Source organism: Camelus dromedarius, chromosome 6 (genome assembly GCF_036321535.1).
Source record: "Camelus dromedarius isolate mCamDro1 chromosome 6, mCamDro1.pat, whole genome shotgun sequence".
NCBI classification, from domain to species: Eukaryota; Metazoa; Chordata; class Mammalia; order Artiodactyla; family Camelidae; genus Camelus; species Camelus dromedarius.
In genome coordinates this window covers 40368764-40391490 of record NC_087441.1, presented here as the reverse complement: position 1 = coordinate 40391490, position 22727 = coordinate 40368764, and the positions used below count along the sequence as shown (strand labels likewise).

The 22727-nt window shown below is 36.0% G+C and overlaps 1 non-coding gene across 1 annotated transcript; it reads left to right on the top strand.

The window, feature by feature from the left end:
* Positions 1–483: 483 nt before the first annotated feature.
* Positions 484–586, top strand: LOC116154529 (U6 spliceosomal RNA). The gene has a single exon (XR_004138504.1). It is a non-coding gene; the product is annotated as a U6 spliceosomal RNA (small nuclear RNA).
* Positions 587–22727: the final 22141 nt, after the last annotated feature.

The following is a 22727-nucleotide window of genomic DNA, read 5'->3' as shown; positions in this document are numbered from 1 at the left end:
TATGCTTGACAAAAATTTGTAACTTCAATTTTATCACGAGAAAACCTTAGAGAAACCCAAATTGAGGGATATTTTGCAAAATACCTGACCTGTATTCTTTAAAAGCATCTATGACATGAAAGACAAAGAAATACTTAGAAATTACCACAGATTGAAGGAGATGAAAAAGACATGACAATTAATTGCAGTGGCATTCTTGGTTAGATCCTCAAACTGAAAAAAAAAAAATTGGATAAACTCTACAATAGTTAATAGGATAGAACTAGTATTAAGTTTTTGGTGTTGATAATTGTACAATGGTTATGTAAGATGTTAATATTAGGGGAAGCTGAGTGAAGTTTATTTGAAAACTCTCTATACCATATGTGCAACTCTTCTGTAAGTCTAAAATTATTTTAAAAAGAAAAGTGTTTTAAAAATCCTTGCCTAGATCCTATCACTTACTGTGCCTTTCAAGATTTTTTCACGTTTTCAAGAATCAGAGTGCTCACTTCAGCAGCCCATATACTAGAATTGGAATGATACAGAGATTAGCATGGCTTCTGCGCAAGGATGACATGCAATTTGTGAAGAGTTCCATATTCTTTAGACAAACAACAGAGACCTACTGTATAGCACAGGGAACTATATTCAATATCTTGTAATAACCTATAAATGGAAAATAACCTGAAAAAGAACTATGTATATATATATATAAAACTGAATAGCTTTGCTGTACACCTGAAACATAGTAAATTAACTATCCTTAACAACAATAACTAGAGGTTTATCCATATGGCAAAGGCCCTCACCTGGAAATGAGAGAACAAGTTATTTTCAAGTTGGTTGTACTTTTTATTTCCCTTCTTTTCTAATATTTTTTTCTTATCAATTTTATAATCCCTATGAAATTCCAGTTGGAAGTATATCAAATAAGCTAATTCTCCCCATGTGTCTTTTATTTATTTTGTTTTTTAAAATTTTATTATCATTATATTAATTTGTATTGCTGTGCTAAGAACCTAGGGCACATGATCGATACTTTTGGTAGTCATTTTTATAACCAATGTTGTATGAATACTAAAAAAGGAGAAAATGGTCAGCTACATTTATGTATTTCCTAATTTGCTGTTGAAATTTCTGCCAGTTCTAATGTGGGTGTGGATGCTGTCTTCTCCATAGCACCAACAAGCAGTTTTTGGAAGCTAGCTGAGTATCCTACAATTCAATCTGTCTGACACTATGTACCTGGAGACAGTGTCAGATTCCACAGATTAAGGTCTCAGTCCTACAAGACTGCCCACCCCTCCACTTCAGAGGCCAGTCTAAGTCCAGGTGGTCGCTCGTACTTCTGACAGGCTATGGATTGGAGTTGCCAGCACACTCTCCTTGGATTTGATGAATTTTCTAGAGTGACTCATAGAAATCAGAGTTACTTACTACATCATCAATGTGAAAGTACAAGGATATAACTCAGAAAAAGCCAGATGGAGGAAATGCTTAGGGCAAGTTATGGGGGAAAGGCACGGAGTTTCCATGCTCCCTTCCAGCGCCAATTCTCCCCAAATCCCCGAGTGTTCACCACCCTGGAAACTCTCTGAACCCCATCCTTCTGGGTTGTTACGGAGACTCTGTTACATAGGCATGATTAATTAAATCATTGACCATTAGCAATTGATTCAACCTCCAATGCCTCTCCCCTCCCAGAAGGTGGAAGGGTGGATGGGACTGAAAGATTCAACCCTAAAATCAAATGGTTGGGTCTCCAGGCACCCAGCCTCCATCCTTAGCTTAACTAGTACTTTCCAAAAGTCATCTTATTAACATAATAAATGACATCTTTATCACTTTCATTGCACAGGTTTTAGGAGCTCTGTTTTGGAAACAGTACAAAGACCAAACATAAATTTCTTATTACAAGCCCACTGTCACAACAATGTAATTAAATGAATTGATTGATAATGCTGTGCGCTGAATTTAGGTCATGCTTTCAATCAGTTTGCACACCTGTTAAATGAGAGGGTAGGACAGATAAACTCTATGGTCCTTTCAGTCTTTAACCTTCTGTCAAACATTGTGTATGAATGCTGTTGGAGAAGGTTACATTGATTTAGTTTGTTTCATTTATTTGGATTTAGAACTTCTCAAATTTAATTGAACATGTAATTTTGTATATTTGCAAATTATTCTGAGTCAAGAGCTTTGGTGATATCCTCATCAGATGAATGAACCTCTTATTCTTAGCTTTCCTGTTTATGTTATTGGTCCCATGGGTCCAGACATATTTTGTTTATCATCCGTGATGACACTACCATTTTCAAGCAATTCTGTTCTCATACAGCTACTTCAAGGATATATTTTGGAGCCAACTTGTTTCTGGCTTCCTGCTTGATACACCATCTGGAACCTTCAGCTGGTACAGAAATTTAACCCTCAGTATTTAAAAATAATTGCTCATGTAGGCTATGCAACTTCCACCAATGTCGAGGAAATATCTTTATTTCCCACATTCCCCTTTGAGAAGGACGAAGGATAAAATGGATACTTTTAAAACAGCCCTATGTGTTCCTTCATCCAAAGCATTCTTTTAGGTACAACAGATTTACTTTTCTGATAATAATGAATAATTGGCTTTTGAATGATTTCCGTAATGTCCTAGCTGAAAAGTTCATTTTGGTGTGAAAAAGTAATTGGTCAGCAACAACAAAAAATGTAATTTTGTTTCTTAACTTGGTTAGAAAAGGACATAGAAGAATAAAAGAAGTTGATACTGTATGTAAACCCTGTTATTAAAAATGTTAAAATCACATGTGCAGGGTAAAGTGACAAGCATTCTCTAATCAGTGATTAATGTGCATTCAAATACTGCCCCTTACTTGCTGTGTGATGTTGGGCAATTAGCTTAACGTCTATAAAGTGTTGGGGGCTAAAGGGACTTGTAAGCATTGGGATCTTTGACTTCAAAGCCTTTAGCATGATCCTAGCACATGGAAAACTACATATTAACTTTTATTGTTGTTGCCAAGGCTGATGGTCATTAACAAGGTAGTTACTTTGAGGTAGTTGCTGTCCTGCTTTTGGAGAGGTGGTATCCTGTCGCTTTGCCACCTGATTCACAATTTGAATAACAATTATTTCAAGTAATTTAACCAGTTTAAGGAAATGTACTCAAACAATTCAGATTATATCTCCAAGATGCAACAATATATGGTCACAGAAGAGACATCAGTATCTCTCTCTCACTCTTTCTCTGTATGTGTGTGTGTCTGATTGTGTGTTGTGTCTGTAATGTGGTTCTGAGTGTTTGTGATGGAGTAAGAAATATTTATTAGCTTTGGCAATTAATAGATGAGAAGGTATTTATTATTTTTTTCTCAGAATACATCTCCCCAAACCCGAAGCACCTAATTAGCTGATAGGTTGCTAGTGATCTAATAAAAGGAGAGTGCACTTTCTAATTCCTTGGTATATCTGGGCTCAGGACCTCACTGGCTCAGGACAGCCCTCAGGTGCACAGATGGCACTTTATAGGCACTGGTAGCCTATAAGCCAGAGATGCAACTTCTAAATTATGCAGTTCATTGTTTAGATTGCTGGAATTGTGCCTCACTTTTGCTTTTCAGTTATATCTAAAGTCCTGCTTTTGCATTTTAGATTTGATTCTGTCTCCATGGGCTTATTGTCTGTGGTAAAAAAAGAAGGCTGCTCCCGTGCTTAAAAACTTCCAGGGATCAATCTTGAGTGTTTGAAATATTTGCTTAAACATTGCTTGCCTAATCAGGCTTTTAGCTGATTGCTACATAGTTCAGTGTATTCTTTATGCAGTTCTGGAGGGTACTGTCATAAAGCACTCTACGAATTGCTGCTGAAATGTTCATTATTATCCAGGGGTCTTACTTCATTTGGTCATATTCTCATGTCTGCATTGGAGCATAGTGAGAAACTTCTAAGGCATTTCCCTTTAAATCACCAAGAAAAACATTAGCTTCCAAAAGAATTTTCTGAAAGAACTCTGAAAAAGAATTACAGGTATTGCAGTTAAACTTTTTGTTCCATAGCTTCACTCATCATGACTTTAAAATTCATTAACAATCATTTTGAATTACTTACTGATGTGTTTATGAAAAAAAGAATCAAAATATGACAAAATAACAAACAAATAAGCCATAGGTATCTCTTAATATTTGTGATAATTACACATGAGAGGAGTACTCTACAATTTAATTAAAATGTCTGATGGGCACTTACAGCCCTCATGTGTAACAATGAATAAAGTAACAGATGCAGGAGTGTACTATGTAATTGTTTGAAGTCATCAATACATACATGTGGGTTAAAGTTGATTCATATAATAATCTCTACTATTAATTAAAAATTAAAGTAACTTAAATTCAAACAATTTATATAATTTGCATATGTCCAATGTATATGCAAGGGTATTGTTATTTCATTGTAATAAATAATTTTTCCTTACTAGATTGTGAGCCTCCTGAAGACAAGGTTTTTAATCTAGCGTATTCAATGTTGTATCTACAGTGTCCAGAATAGTTCCTGCCACGTAGTAAATGCTCAATAAATACCTGTTTTATAAGTGAATGATCTAATATTCAAATGGTTTAAAAATCAAATGTTTGCTATTTGCTGTAAACTCAGGACTACTATGACATCAGCTTATAGCAAATGCTCAATAAATGGCCCCCCACCTGGAGACACAGGCACAATACAGGCCTCCCACTGGTAGTTGAGCTGAAACAGTTGTTAAATTCTCATGAAGCTTTGCCATGAGAGTTTAAGAGTTCATATTTAAAAAACAGATTAATCTTTTCAAGATGGTGATTCATCTAAATGATAAAATAAAGTATAAATTAAATGACAAAAATAAGCCCAAGCTTAATGAAGAATCAAGTAAAATATTATTCCCCAGTTCTCAGGCACTATTTCACCAAAAGTTACAGGTTGTTCAGGAAAAATTATTCTATCAGAATTTTCATACCAGGCACATAATATCATTTTGTTTGTAAATAAAATCTCTTTCTGAGAGTTGTGATAAAAGCCCTTCAATTTAGTCATTGATCAGAGGGTATGGATTCTATTTCAGAAAGCAAAAAACTACCGTTTCATATTGAGAGAGCAGCTAATATTTTGATGTTTAAGTAAATATGTGGCTTTCTACATGCAATTAATTTAAAATGATCATTCTTGCCTTCAAGTATCTAGAGGAAATATACCCCAAAATATATATAATGAGTCCTAAAAAATGCTATTTTCTCTCTGAAAAATATTATTATATTAAAATGTTTGACTTCTTTTCCTGTACTTGTTATTCTTATGTCAGACTTTTTTTTTTTTTTTAAGATATACTGAAAATTTGCCATGTGAGTGCTGCCCCACTGTCTCTCTCCATCTGTAAATATTGTTTTTATTTTTATGCTTCTATCTCCACAGAATCTCTGGGATCCACATTTCCTATCCACCCTACTTGTTTTTGACCTAGCTCACACGCTGTTCCATAGGCTACTTCAGTAACCTCCTGACTCTTCGTCATTGTCAGTCTCTCTCTAGGTCTGTAAGCATCATCATTTCTCACATGGACTCAGGCTTTAACACTCCACGCTTCCAATCTTCCTCTACGTTAGTCTTGTCCACACTACAACCAGAGTGGTCTTTTAAAAAAGTAAATCACATCTTGTTAGTTCCCGATGTGTATCTTTTCAGGAAATTCCCTTTGCGCTGAGAGTGAAATCCAAACTCCTCATCCAGGCCAGGATGATTAGGGATGAGATCTGTGCCTTCTTGCAATTGATGCAGTGTCCCTCTCTTTCTTCATGTTCCAGCGTAGACTTTCAGTTAGCCTAACAACAGCCAGATGAGCAAATGAAAACCTAGAGGTTAAATTTGCCCAAGATCACATAGCTAATCAATGACAGAATGAGGACTCAATTCAAGTCTATTCGACTCTAGAACATATACCTTCATTCAGTGTTGCAAAACCCTTATTTCTTCATCTGTAGGACCTTCCTTGATATCTTAATCAAACTGCACTCCAGAAAGACTTTGTACCTTTACTAGGACTTATAACCTACAGTTGTTAACTATGAATGAATCTTTCCCTGCAAACTCTGGGCTTCACAAGGGATGTCCTAGGACATTTTTGATACAATGGCTAGCAATTTTTGAGTAAATAATTTATTATTCTGGGCTATAATCAATTAACAGAAACCAGAATCACTATAGATATGTTGTGAAGATTCAAGTAAAATAAATTTCTCTGAATGCCAATAATTAATCATAATAGAAAGTTGAGGAATACAAAATGCTTTCTATTTTTTCATTTTCTAAAAATTGTCTTATTATTTTAGCATATTCACCTAAAAGAAAATCAAAATGAAACAGGATTCTAGAAAATATTTGTTCTAGAAGCAGAAATATAAAAGCAATCAACAATATTCATTTAGTACATGGTGAATTAAATGCTATAAATGATTTTTAATAATGAAAAGATCATAGACCATCTCTGAAACTTTTGGTTTTCTGATCTCTCAAATTGATGAAAAAATATAAACACATGACAAGTACATAGAAATCCATAATTTACTGATGTCCAGGATTCAGGAAAGCAGGAAGAAATTTCATAAAATTTGTTAGTCATACACTTGGACAAAAAAAAAAACACACTTTATGTGATAGTTTTATGTTTCAGCAGATACTTGACAGAGCAAAAATGATTTTTGGAGGAGGAGGGTATTCTAAGTAAAAGAATTGGCATAATAATTAATATGTGACTGAAAGAGAAATTTTAAAATATATTTTTAAGTAGGGACCGATTATTCATTTCAAAGGCCATGTTTGTCAGTGAGCTGGTGAGGCATAGATGGTTGGGAGAACATAGATGAGGGAGAACATTTGGGTCAGCAATATCCAGGTAGAAATCCTTACTGTCTCAGTACTGAGGAGTTGTGATTTGATGAGAGGCAAAGTGGAGAGATTAGAGATTAGATAGGAATGGTTCTTGGTTCATTCTTTGTTAGCCCAGGGGTTTCTTCTAGTATTCATCTTCCTCACGAATTCATTGCTGTCATTAGATGGAATTTACCACAGGCATTTTTAACCAAATGTGAGAGTTCAGTGAAAATTTCTCCTCTCACCATTCCCCCGTTGTGTAGGAGACAAATGTCCTAGAACCTTCCATCTCCCATATTCCTGAGGCAGCTTTGCAAGGCCTCTAGGTACACCTGCGCTGTGACAGAATGATCAGACTCCGCCCCAGGAGAGATGACAATACCAAAGCCCTTTTCCTTGCCTCTTGAAGGAGCCAAGATCTTCCCTATATCAAGAGTAAAGATATTCTCGTATATTTACACTGCAAGTGTTTCCAAAAATACTGATATATAATAATACAACGTAGGTGCCTCAAACATTTTCACTTCTCCTAATTAAGTTTTATATATACTTCATCAGTCCACTTAGTTGATTTAGGGTGACCAATATGTTGTCTACTAACTATAAATGCTTTAGAAGTTCTTCAGATTAGTCTGAATGCTCTAATATTTTACCAAAGTGTGTCCTCTGAGGAGTATCAGCATCACTTGGAGTTTGTTAGAAATGCAGACACTTAGCTGCATCTAGCCCAGGGAATTTGCATTGACATTAAAGTAAAAGATGCCCTCTTCTAGGCATGGCTTCTTTAGCTCTTTGTGATGAAAGACCACTAGTGTTTCCCCCAGGCCACCCACCTCCATCCATTGTAGACTGATGCTTTTGCACAATACCATAAAAATAAATTTCTTTAAAAACTAAATGACAGAACAATGGCAATCCTATTTTAAAGTGCTAAGTTTTTCCATGTGTATATGTATTACATTTAATTTCAAAATCTTACTTTCCTTCCTTCTTAAATATGTATACATGAATATGAAAAATAAATACCATATAAGAGAAACTTAAAAATAGTGACTAACATAATGCATAATAAAACTATGCTAAACTTAACAATAACATCTATGGGCTGTTTCTTTGTGCCATTCACTGTGCTATATACTTCCATGTATTATATCATTTTATCTTCACAATTCGTGAATTAGGTCCAGTTCATATGCCCATTTCACAGATGAGCAGTTTAGGATTTGGGTTAAACATCTTGCTCAATGTTTCACAGATAGAAAGTGATGGATCCTGCATTTGAATCCAAGTTTTACATGACTTGAAAGCCTGCAATCTTTCCTTCTCTAATGCCTTAATCTGATCTTTAATGCAGCTGATCACAGGGGACTTGCTAGAAATACAACTGCTGATTTTGGGGAGATGGAGAGTGAGTGGTGGAGTGAGGATGGTTCATCAACACTGAGGATGAACACTGTAATTTATCACTTAAGAACAAAAATCTCATCTTGAGCTTTTATAATAGTATCAAAAAGCTTCTTTAGAGTAGCGAAACATGTACAAAGAAAGAAATTTGGAGAGATAGTATACAATTTGGGAGGGGAGTTATTAAAGTAAATGTGTATGCTTTCAGCAAAAATTGGCACTAAAATTATTAACAAACCCCACATTTAACACTTTTTCCTGACTTAACATTTGGTTGAAATGGGTTTCTTATATCTTTAAAGCAAGAATCAGATTGAATTATTGAAAGTACTTATTCCAACATCATTTGAGAGGAGTTGTTCTCTAGACAGAATTCTATAGGCAGCCTCCTCCAGGGCTGCTCTTCTCTCAGGGGTATGGCTCACTGGCATCCCCACTGGGACCTGAGAGTTGAGCTAATATCCATAGTAAACCTGTTCTTGACAGCAACTCTGGTAGAAGGTGTGACAGAAGCTGATGCAGTCTAAAATGTGATTTTTGATGCAGGTCATCCCAGACAGTCACCCTCTCACATGTCACAGATAACAGTCACTGAGCTGCATTTTTACATACAGCTCATTATTGTTTTCCTATCACTCCTTTCCTTTGTGGGATGAAAGAATATTATACAACACTTAGTAGCTTAGAATCAATGATCCATCTGCTTTGCCAGTGGCATGGTAATAAATAAATGTGTAGAGACCAACATTTCATTCAAGAAATAAGCTAACAAGCAGTCACGACTGTAATAGTGCTCTTACCATTTCATTTATTAATCAAAAACCAGTTTGATTTACATTGTTGAAATTCTGCAATTACCTGGACAACTACATCACACTGACAGTATTTTCTTACATGTTATTTAGATCCTACCAATTAAATTAGAAATGTCACATGTTAATTCTCAGAGCCATCATTCTTAATTTTTTTCTAACTTTGCATTAACTAATCCAAAGATGGTCTGGTTCAAAGAATATTGCACCACTCTGACCAATGGATACTCACAAAATATGATTGAAGTGCTGACATTTAAAAAAAATGAAGTGCTAAAATTTTTGTAAATGGGTATTTAGAAAATATGAATAAAATTCTGAAAGTTTTGAACTTTCAGGATTATAGAAAACCCTAGGTTTGTTGGTTTTGATTAGTCAGTAGAGGAAGAACAAAAGATGGAGGTAATGAGTCAAATGCCTTGAAAATGACAAAAGTTATAACTGGGCAGTAACTTAAAGATAATTTAGTTTCAAAGTCCTCAGCTTTCAGGTTTGGAAACAAATGCAGAAAGATGAAATGGTCTTTGAAAGAATTAGTCCAATGTTCTTTTTTCTCTTATTTGATTTACAGTACTCATTCTGACAACAACGAAAGTTTAATGAGAATCATATTGTACTTAATTAGGGAACTTGGTTGTAGTTTCTGAGGACATAGGATTTATTCTGAGGGTCTGAGGTGTCTGGGGTTTTCTCTGTTTCTTCTCTTGCTTTCTCTTTTGTTTAAACAACTTTGTTTTTCCAATAATATATCAAATCAGATTGTCTGGTTTTTTGTACAACTGCATCACTATTTTGAGGTCTTTTTAAAAAAATGTTTTCTTAGGGGAGGGTATAGCTCAGTGTAGATTACATGCTTAGTGTGCACAAGGTGCTGGGTTCAATCCCCAGTACTTCCATTAGATAAATAAATAAACAAACAAACAAACAAATCTGAGAGAAGCAAGATGGTGGAGTAGAAGGACACTCGTAGCTCACCCTCTCCCACAAATACACCAAAACTCACATCTGTGGACCTACTCAGCCATCCAGAGCACCTGACAAACTCCGACAGAACATCACTCTCTTCGAAAGACAAAGACACCAAAAATCTGGTAGGAGAAAAGGAAAAAAGAAAGAAGAAAAAGCAAAACAGTGCAGGACCAGTCCCGCGGGGAGGGAGTGGCAAAGGAGGACTGGTGCTCATTTGCTGGGTCTCCCCTCTCCAACAGAGAGACCAGCGGGATGGAGGGGGAGCCTCCGAGGCTCAGATCTGCCCTGAGAACCCCTTGACTGACAGAACTGAGTTAAACTGGCACAAAGGGTCCCCATGACACCCATCCCGAGACGTGAGCTGGCAGCTGGGGCAGGGACAGGCCGCCTGAGCCGGGTGGAGGACTGGGGCAGCTGCACTGAGGCAGCCTCAGGGGACTGCAGGGTGCTGTGCACCATGGCTGGGAGGGGACACAGAGCAGAACCACCTCGGTCCCCCATAAATTGCAAAAAAAGCAAAGCAACATGGCCGGTGTGCCCTGGGGGAAGGGGCGCCGTAGCCTTTGTCTCCTCAGACCCATGCCACCATTACTGGCACTTCTCGCAAGAAGAGAGGCGGGGCTCAGCCACAGCCGCCATCTCCTCCTATGCACAGCGCCCAGGCAGGGGCGGGGCTGAGACCTGAATCTGCACCCAGGGGCTCCGCAACCTCCTGGGCAGGACTGAGACTTGTTTACAGCCCGAGGCAGATAGGATCTTTCTGCCCTGGCACCTCAGAGAACTCGCGCCGCCAAGACAAACAAGGAGCTGAGATTTGGCACAGAGCAGGGGCGGGGCCGTTCTGCGGTCTTCCCCGAGCCCACCGTGGGAGTGCCAACCTGAGGCGGAGCAGACAGCTGCACAGATCAGCCGAGTGACCAGCACCGGGAGAGGGCGGGCAGCCACTCACCTTCCTGGCAGGAACGCAGCATCTGACCACGGTGCTGGGAGGGGGAACAATCTGCCCACCTGCCTCGCCCGAGTGCAGCATCTGACTGGCACCGGGAAGGGGAGTGACCCGCCTGCTCACCGGGTAAGAGCTCAGCTCCTGACCCAGTGTTAGGAGGGGGCGCGATCTGCTAGCTTACAGCCACTGGGAGCTGCACAGACGAGGGCACCAACAGAGGGCCTCTGGAAACAGCAAGCTGAGTTCACGAAATAGGGCAAAGACACAAAGACCTCTCGATAAAATCGTTAAGAGCACACCGTCTCCAGGAGAATTAGATAACTGATATTCCTTAAGCCACAGTGCCAGAGAGATATGAGCAATATGAAGAAGCAGAGGAACCACTCCCAGTTAAAAAATCAAGAGAAATCCCCTGAAAGCATGACCAAGGAAATAGACATTGATGGCCTACTAGATCAAGATTTCAAAAAAAGGAGTGATCAAAGTACTGAAGGAACTAAAAGAAATAGTGTTTAGAGATATAAAATATGTCAAAAATGAAATAGAAGCTATAAAGAAGAACCAAGTAGAATTAGTAAACTCATTTGCTGAGATGAGAGCTGACCTAAAGGCTGTACAAAGCAGGCTAGATAATGCAGAGGAACGAATAAGTGACCTAGAAGACAGGACAACAGAAAGCACCCAATCAGAAAAGCTGAGAGAAAAATAAATAAAAAACAATGAATACAATATAAGGGACCTATGGGATCATATAAAGCATGCCAATCTACGCATAATAGGGGTTCCAGAAGGGGAAGAAAGAACAAAGGGGATTGAAAAGGTATTGGAAGAAATCATGACTGAAAACTTCCCAAACCTAAAGAAGGAATCAGATATCCAAGTACAGGAGGCTCAGAGGGTCCCAAACAGGAAGAACCCTAACAGACCCACACCAAGACATATCATAATCAAGATGGCTAGAGTCAAGGATAAAGAAACAATCCTAAAGGCAGCAAGAGAAAAACAAAGAGTGAGTTACAAGGGAACCTCCATAAGGCTTTCAGCTGATTTCTCTACACAAACACTACAGGCCAGAAGGGAGTGGCAAGACATATTCGAATTCCTGAATGAAAAAAAAAGATGCAGCCTAGGATACTCTAATCCAGCAAGGCTATCCTTCAGAATAGAAGGAGAGATAAAGAACTTCACAGACAAGCAAAAACTAAAAGTTTAGCAACACTAAACCCGTGCTAAAAGAATATTGACAGGTCTACTCTAAATAGAAAAGAACAGGATGCTACAAAAATGAGAAACTCATAACTGAAAAGGAGATAACTACCATGAATTACAAATAGAATAAACACAAAATTGTAAAAGAAGACATCTAAATCATTAAGAGTGGGAGAGGGAAGCAAGGAAAGCCACTGTGGAAAACAGTATGGAGATTCCTCAAAAGACTAGGAATATACTTATCGTATGACCCAGGAATCCCGCTCCTGGGCATATATCCAGAAGGAACCCTACTTCAAAATGACACCTGCACCCCGATGTTCATAGCAGCACTATTTACAATAGCCAAGACAGGGAAACAGCCTAAATGTCCATCAACAGATGACTGAATAAAGAAGATGTGGTATATTTATATGATGGAATAGTCTTCAGCCACAAAAACTGACAACATAACGCCATTTGCAGCAACATGGATGTTCCTGGAGAATGTCATTCTAAGTGAAGTAAGCCAGAAGAGAAAGAAATCGCTTTTATGAGGAATCTAAAAAAACAAAACAAAACAAAAAAAACAAAACATAAATACAAAACAGAAACAGACTCATAGACACAGAATGCAAACTTGTGGTTGCCATGGGGGCGGGGGTTGCGAAGGCACAGACTGGGATTTTAAAATGCAGAATAGATAAACAAGATTATACTGTATAGCACAGGGAAATATATACAAGATCTTGTGGTAGCTCACAGCAAAAAAAAAATGTGGCAATGAATATATATATGTTCATGTATAATTGAAAAATTGTGCTCTACACTGGAATTTGACACAACATTGTAAAATGACTATTACTCAATAAAAAAAGTAAAGAAAAAAAAAAGAAACCTAACTGCCTCCCCCTAAGAAGTAAAAAATTAAAATATAAAATGTTTTCTCTTATGTACATGTCTGGTATAACCAGTACTTGAGGCTATATCTTGATGAAAGGACTATAATATGAATAATTGCAAGTCAGAGAAGTCAGGAGATAATATGAAATAAAAATATTTGAGTTTTATTTTATTTATTTATTTTTTAAAGTATAGTTGGTTTACAATGTGTTAGTTTCTGGAAAACAATATAGTGATTCAGTTACGCATGTATGTGTGTGTGTGTGTATGTATATATATATATATATTTATTCCTTTTCATATTCTTTTTCATTATATGCTATTATAAGATATTGAATATAGATCCCTGTGCTATACAGTAAGACCTGGTTGTTTATCTATTTTATATCTAGTAGTTTGTATCTACAAATCACAAACTCCCAATTTACCCCTCCACTCTCCCTTTCCCCCTGGTAACCATAAATTTGTTTTCTATGTCTGTGAGTCTGTTTCTGTTTTGTAAATAAGTTCATTTGTTTCATTTTTTTTTTAGATTCCACATATAAGTGATATCATATGATATTTTTCTTTCTCTTTCTGGCTTACTTCACTTAATATGTCAGTCTCCAGGTCTATCCATGTTCCTGCAAATGGCGTTATTTTGTTCTTTTTTATGGCTGAGTAGTATTCTATATATCTCACAACTCCTTTATCCAGTTATCTATGATGGACAGTTAGGTGCTTCCATGTATAGCAGCCCTGAAAGTGTCACAGAATGTTGTTGCTCACAGTTAGAAAACATAAGTGTTTCAGAATAGAAGAAACTAACCACTGAGAGCACTAAAGAATACAGAGGGAAGCTATGTGGAGCCCTCGGACTAGCTCTGACCCAGCCTTGACTCCACTACTAACATAACTAATGATGTGACTTTGCATACATCTCTTCGAATCACCACGCTTTAACTTTCTCATCTCCTCAACGAAGAGATTGGATTGGAAAGTCTCTACTTTCCCTCCTCTAAAATTCTGGTTCCAAGTCTCAGGTTTCTCTTCTTCAACTATATATATATATAGTATATATATGTATATATGTGTATATATGTGTGTGTGTGTGTATATATTCACACATATGTATATATGTATATGTATGTATGTATATATGTATATATGTGTGTATATATATATGCAACTATATATATAGTATATATATATATACACACATATAGGATAAAACTTGGAAGTAAACTAATTGTTTTTAGGTCACCGGCACCCATCAGATGTCTGTGTAGAGTAAAAGAAAACCTATTGCTGGAAGAGTTCATATACAGACTTTGAACCTAATATAAATACACAGGGTCATAAGTAAGTGTATAGTTTAAACTATAACTGAGAGGAAAAGTAAGCAAGCTGCCTAATCATGTAAAATTTTTGTAATGATATTTTAAAGAAATGGCTAGATCATTGTTTTCAATCTACAATTTGAGAGCAAAGAAATATTAGAGTCTATAAATTAAATGAAGCACAAAGCAACTAGTTTTTGTCATCATCCTCAAACTTAAAAAAGAAACAAATACAGCTTGCAAAATGGATCTTGATTTATTTGATGCCAAGAACAATACAAAAAGTGATAGAAGGAATCAATATTTCCTTCTCTTCCAATTATAGTTTGCCTTAATATCACATCTGGGACAGCTGTGGCCATCTGGCTTCACTGCATAGGATCCAAAATTTAACCAGATAGAACGTTTTAATATTTTACAGTGTACAATCTTTACATAATCATAATGACATTGAGTGGAGGTTATTATTAACCCCATTTAATAGATGAAGAAGTAGGAAATTTTTATCAATTTTCTCAGTGTCAAATAGGATATAAAAAATGATGGAACAAAACCTTAAATCTTTATCTTGTAACCCCAGATCCCTTGTGTAAGCTCCCTACGTTTCCTTGGCATTAATATTCACTTACATCTGAATAACAAGGCCAGAATCAACTGCCTGGGCTTAATAAGGTGAAAATGCTCTTGCTTTTAGAGCAACAGAGTTGTCTGGTTTTATTCCTAATACAGGAACTAGAAAGGCAATACTACATACCTTAATGATAGTGAGATAAAATGACTTGTGGCACTGTGTTTCTGGAGCAAAATGGAATTACAGAGCTGGAATCCCAGTCATCAAGTATTTCATTACATGATCACAAGAGTTACTGTCTGTAAGGAACAGTGAGATTGCCCTGCTTTAACCCTCTTTGGCACAAAGGTATGTGTCAAAATATGTTTTAAAAATATAAAGGATATTTCTTCCAATCATGTATATTCTTTCTTATTAAGTCTTATGTTTACATAAATCTATTTCTGAAGAAAGAGTCTTGATAATTTCAGTAAATGAGTTAATTAAAATTTAATATGGCAGATTTTTTTTACTTGAAAGTTTCGAAGCTATTCCAAATTTATCTAATCCATAGTTTCACATATATAGAATCTATTATGATGCATTCTGGCTATATAATAAATTCACATTTTGGAATGAGAAACAAACTATTAACTGGTATAGCACACCAACTTAAAACTTTCATAAAACACTTTCTTCCTTGGACCTCGTTGACAGAGAAGCACATTCATTTAATCTTTATTAGAAATTGAAGTTGGCTTCCAGCATCAGCATTCTTATAGTTCATCCCGTTCCTTAATGTGATTTTTGCAGAGGTGTCAGAGGGCTTGACCAGTATAAAATAGCAATTACTGTATTTCTCACAGTTGTGTGAGTCTTTACTGATTACAAAATGGCACAAACTGCATCATCTCATGAAGCCCTTACGACCAGATTAGGAGTATTTATTTTTATCCAAATTTGGAATTTCCAACAAAACAAACAAAAAACAATAAATAATAAACTTTCACCACCACCACCAGTACAAGACACCTAGATTCTGAATTTGAGAGAATTTCTGATTGTGATACAATTGGAAAGCCTTGGAAAGAGCAACTGAAACCATGCCTTCTATATTCAAACACAAATACTCTCTGCCCCTCTCTTGTGAGCCAGCCTCCTGGAGATCGTGTCTTGGTTCCATGATGACATATTTATGGTATCTTCGGAGCCAGAAAGATTGAGTTCTGTTATGTTTTTTAATTCTCTCTGAGCTTTGGTTTTCTCATGTATATAATAAAGTTCAGAATGTATTAATAGAACATTTCTACAGCACTTGGGACAAAATGTGGAATATAATATATTTTCAATACATTGTAAGTTACTAACATTGCTTATGAATGCATGGCTAATGTGCGATGCCATACAGTATAACGGAGAGACTTGTCCCAGAAGTCAGAGTTTCTGAAATGCTGTCCAGGAGGTACTTTGTAAGTTGAGTTACATAAGTAAAGTTTGCAGCCTCCTTAGAGAACAGGTTTCAGGATAAACAAGCAAGGTTAACTATACCTACCAAATCTTATCTCTGGTGGAAGTAAAATCACTTAAGGAAATGAAAATAATTTCTTGCTATTCCAAATATAAACTTCTATGCTAATTTATATATAGTTCTTTAATTTCTTGGAACTAATTTTAAAACCTGAACACTATTTTTGGAGGGTCCATCAATATAATAAGTATAAATATTTAGAAGGTAACATTGGCAAAAGTTCTCCAAACCAAAAAGTATAAGAAATCAGGGTTAGGAAAACTGCCCATGAACTGTCCTCCAAAAGTCATTGTTTAAATCATAGGGTAAATTATCTCATCAAATTCAGTTATTAACATAACTCTATGTAGAAGTTTTTACAATAAATTTTGGAGCAATAAAATCTAGAGATAGAAGACATAAATTACATAGAAAAAATGGAACCTGTAATATTGACGGATAATCTGTAATTTATTACATTAGACTAGCTATGCTTCTATTAGTGTATTTTAATGTTACTATTTTCCACTTGATCTTATTTTAACCCTCATTGTTTTTAATTCATGAAACGTAAGACACATGTTCGGAAGAGCAAAATTACAGAGATAAAGAGGTTAATATAAGGCTAAGATAATTTTTCATTCAAAGAATCTCTTAGCCCCCTATATGCATACTATCATATGGAAAATATTTTCCTTTTAATATTCATAGGACAGATCTAATATTTAAATACATTTGTATTGCTATACATAAGTGTTTGAGTTTCTCTACACTATTTATCAGAAAGTTACATTTCTTGATTTACAAAATGGGAGCTGTTGATTTTATTTCCATTACTATCTAATGTAGGAACCCTGTGAAAAGAGTGGGAAGCGACTGTGTTAAAAAAAATGAGCTCCCTGAAGCATAGCTTCTTGGAGATAGAGACTGGACTGATTTATCATTATAGTTCAAATGTCCAACATAATACATGCTATATACATAGTTGTAGATTAAGAATTGTTGAATTTAACTATCCTGTTGAGGTAATTACCTCCACATGAAATGATGTCCTCTTACGAAGAATTCCAGGGATTGTCAAGGGCTAAATTTAAGCATTCTAAATAGGCAAGTTTTGCTTTTTCCTAACAAAATAAAATCCCTGAATTAGTATTGTGACTTTTAATTCACGATATTCTGGTAGTAGAGTTTGTCACTTAAAAAGAGGCTTCCATATCCTTGTCCTGTGGCAGTCAGTAATCTCAGAGACCAGTAGTAGAAACTTCCGAAAGTAGTTATTTTAAAAAGTATTCAAGACTTTACTGATTCAGAAAGTCAGATAGTCAGGTCTGAAGGTCCCACAGCCTGAAATAATGCTCATAGCACACTTGCTGGGTCTGCCAGCCACTATAGACACAGACAGCAATGCCACCGTACTTTCTGCCGACGTAGGTGGCAGAATCTCCATCCACTGGCCTAAAACCTGGATGTTTCTATGCCACCATCTTCCCCAAATAGATTGTACTGGGTTTCTGTTTCTTCCTGTTGCGCATGTCTGAATTAAAGTCTCATGTAGTTGAGTTTCATTGGTAGAGCCTAGGTCACATACCAGTATCCTGGGTGCACACAGAGGTTGGGAAAGTGACATTCTGGCTTCTGCTTGAGTTGAGAATATGTAGGATGAATAAACAGGGAATTTTCCCAAAGAAGAAGATATTGAAAAAGTGCTATATTACAGGAAACATCATACATTTCTATCTCAAGTCCTTATCCACATCTTCACCCTCACTGGCTCTCCATGTTTTAGTTAGAATTGTCTTTTTTTAAGATTTTCTTTAACAAAAGGATTTTCATATGTACTGTATTTAATTCTCTATCAAAGGTATAATTATACTTGTCTTACTTCCCTCCCAGACATTAAGGGAAAATAAAAAGATTCTTTGCAGACACTTTGAGAATCATAATGTCCGTTTAAATATAGGTATTATTATTAATACAATTATACCTTAATATCTCTGTGGAAGGATGAGAGCATATTAGATAGGGACCATTACAGTCTCGGGAAGGTCACTTCTTACCAGATTTATCATGTAGTCTCCTAAAGGAGGTGACGAGAGTCAAAGAGCGTCTTTGTTATAGGTAACTAAAGACAAATTACTTATTAATTAAGAAGGGAACTCTTTAAAATAAACCTTTGGCCATGAGAATAATGTCTAAATATTAAAAATATTTTCATTAATTATTTTAGAGAATTTTAGCACAGTTATTAAGAATATGTGCTCAGAATTGGCCAGACCTAAATTCTTGGATCCTTGGTTATTAGTTTCATGACTGGGAGAGTTATTTAACCTCTTAAAGTCCCGGTTTCAGCCTTTTGAAAATTCATCTCATATAAAATGATTATAATTAAGAGAGATAATATGTATAAATTATATACCACAGCATCTGGCATACATGATGTGATACAATAACTTAAATGTTATTATAAGTATCTTTATCGTATTATATATGAAAGTGATTGAAGTCACAGCATTTAGTTTCTTTTTCCTTTTATGAGGGGTTATGTGTGTTTATTTTGAAAGATGCCTGATATATTGAATCAAAAAGGAAATCAATTGTTGCCTGTCTTATGATTCATATTTCTGGAAGGAAGTCCTCTTTTCTATCTACTGCAGCAAGCTAGAAGACAAGCCCAAAGGTGATAATTTTTGTATAATTTCACTCTTTAATTGGCACTGCCAAAGACAATGGTCTTGTTTTTATAAAACTCCCTGTTAGGCTGAAGGCCATGCACAACATTTTCCTTTTCTTTTGTAAATATCTCATTATGCATGTTAACTATAAAGTATACTCAGTGAATAAAAATGTCTTTTATTTTAGTTTTTAGCCAGGGTTAAGAACCCTACTATTGATGTATCAATCCACCAATGTTGAAATACCTATTTTGCCCTTACACTCTTGGTACACACTGTTTAAATACCAGTCCCTGCTTTAAACCTCTAAAAACTGGTTAATTACAATTGAGGTCAGAATTTATCTCAGAAATGTTACTGATGTTATTATACCAACATTAGACCATTTGCCAGCTGTAACTTAAATGGTAAATATTTTTATAAAAGAAATTTCATTATCATTAAAATGTACATCAATATGGCTCATTTTTATAAAATGAACCTTTGATAAGCTATTAAAATTAAATGTGTTGCTAGCCATAAACTAACATTTTTTTTCAGTGAATTCTTATGTGATGAGAATATGATGTAATTTCTTAAACGTTTAAGGAGAAATTAGGGGAGAGATTAGAAAGTAACCTGGAGACAGATTAAAATATATTTTGAGAAGAAAGACATGATATATATTTTCAAAAATAATGGAAGTAGTCTTTTTGAGAATTATTATAATTATCTGTTGAGAAATATTTGCACAGAAAGGATATGTCAAAAATAATACACTTTTTTTCATTTGCCTGTCTGAATGTAAGTCCTTCAGCCTATTCTACCTAAGACAATGTCTGCCTTGGGATATTAATTTAGACAGTTGTAGGGAGAATACAAAGGGAAAGATTAAGATACTTTTCAGCTTTTGGCATTCAAAATAGGATTACATAACAGGTAAACAGTCTTGCAAACCAAGCTGTTGTAGTAAGAAAGGAAGTGGACACCTCAAATTATAGATATCTTTTCTCTCTGGTACAGTGGTAAAGACACACTGAGAAAATGAGGTTATTGTTCAATGGCCAATATGGTCTTTATATAGTAGTAAGATACAGCATGGGAGAGGAATAAAATAAAGCAGGCTGTATTCTGACCTGAGAAAATGGAATAGAGAAGAAGAGAGAAATCAAGAGGGCAGGGCAGAGAAAGAGAATTGTGTCCTAGTTTTCTGGTCCTCCGCAATTAAAAAAAGTGGTTTAAAGAAACTAAGGTTAACGCTGAGAGAAGAGAGGAGGTGCTCTAAACTAGCCATTTGGAAGTCTGTGCAAATAGTCTTCCCTGATGCATATAAAAAGCAAATTACTGCATATGATCAGGCAGAAGGAGCTTCTCTGTTTTAGATTTTCCAAAGCTGTTATTAGAGTCCTTGTGGATACTGAGCTAAGATCCAGCAGGCCTGCCATGGAGGGTAAAATGATTCCAAAACAGAAGTTAGGGAAACAGACTAAATTAAGTACCAATTATCATTAACTAAAATAATAGTAATGATAGCTAGTATTTATTGAGCACTTATTAAGTGCCAGGCATGGTTCTATGCACAATAGGCTTTTCTCATTTAATTTTAAAAATTCACTGAAGTATAACCTCTGTTAAGTGATAATGAACCTGAAACACCGGGAATTAAGTATCCTGCCCAAGGTAACACAACTAGGAAATGTGCCTCTAAAGGTGCATTCCATTTATTCAGGTGATATATTCTTACTTCTGATAAGAGTTCTCAAATTTGAGATCATTGCATTACTTAGTGGGGAATCTTAGTGCCTTCAGACAACTCTAGTAATTCCTTTACTTCTTTTACTTGAATATTCTCAGTGACACCTGCCATTACTCTTCAGTTTTAAGAAGGAAAACAATCATGTTGATCATCTTGAATCTCTCTATATTGGAGGGTCTCAGAAGAGTTCTCTGGCTTTTTCTCATTCACCATTATGATTTCAAAAGGGGGAAGGGTTCTTGGAGTTACACATCACAACTGCACATTTTTGGGTTCTTTTCTTGACCATCACTTTTAAAAAAATATTTCCAGTGCTAAGTAGTGCCCTTTCATTTTTCATGGATGTGCTTACTTCTTTAGATATTAGAAGGAAGTATTTTTATACTGCCATCATTAAATAAAAGGTAGATTTTTTTCTGATGGGAAAGACTAAAGCAGGTTTAAATACTGATTACTATGCTTTTATAGATAGGATGAGATGAAGTTACAACTAAGGGGATACTTGATTTCAATAATAATAATACAAGAATACACATAATTCTCTCTAAAATTGTAATAAGGAACAAGATTTTCGGAGGTTAGTTACAGAGTTAACTTATATTGAGTAATATAGGAACTGTGTTCGTGGGGGAGCTGTATCTGGAAGTGGGGGAAGTTGTGTATGTGTAGATGGCTGAATGGTTCAGGGGTAGACAAAGAGGAAACAAACAGGTAGGGGGCTAAATATCCATGCAATATAATAGCAAGACCTTGCCTAAAACTATCACCTCTGAAAATTAGAAGGCAAACCAAATGTTTACTGAGCTTGTAGCTCTAGGGGGAAAAATGGCTTAGTAATAATCTACATTGGTTTGTTTTGGTTGTATCTAACAGATAATTATAATAAAAGATGAGTTCAAAAAAAGAACTGATCAGATAGGGAGTTGAAATGAAAAGAACTAAATAGTGCTCAGGAACTTGGAGTTGAAGATTTTAGAAAAAGAACTTCTTCTAAGCATAGATAGTAGTAGATGAGGTTCTAATAGATTTTGAGTAATAAAGACCCAGTAAGACTTCTCCTTTGAAAAGAGTGCTCAGCCTTTGGCAAAGAATGGATAAATGTTTTGTCCTTTTTGCATGTGTCTGTTAGCCATCAAGTAGCTGCAACAAATTGAGAGAAGAAAAGGTATGGAGAAAAGACTACAGAACTATTATCTAGGAAAATAACATTTGGGTGGTGGTTGCTGGTATAGGGCACAGGCTGAAAGCAAATGGTTCAGAAGATTACGAAGTTTTGCAGGGATTTGTGTGGGTATAGAGAAAAGTAAAGCTGTTTTAAAATGCCTGAGATTGATAGTTGAGCCTTAAGATAATCCTAGATCAGGGAGAAAGCTGCAAAACAGCATCTTCCCTATCAATAGAAAAGGGAAACTTTCCATAGTGTATCGCTGGAGAAAAGTGGAAGAAGTAAACCATAGAGAGCAGAATCATGACCAGTTCAAGGAATTGCTTCACTCGCAGAGTAAAAGGTTTTTACAGTGTTTATACAGAAGAATTTCAGAATTTCTGTGCATTGATGACTGGTCTGGACTCTCATTCTGCTCCTTTCCAGAAGGGAATGAGTGTTGTCTCTGCTTTGCCATTTTAGCTCATAGACTGATGGAACAAAAGAGCCACATCTAGACCAGATAGAGGACCATAAATTAACCAGAGACCCTGGACTTGGAGCCAGAAGTATTAAATGGACCTTTGCCTCACTGGAGAGAAAGTGTGCTCTTCATTTGGAAGAATGAGAGGGATAGACATTTGTTAATAAGATGAGCGGATTGTGGCAGTTGTGGCAGCGATATTGCTATGCATTCAG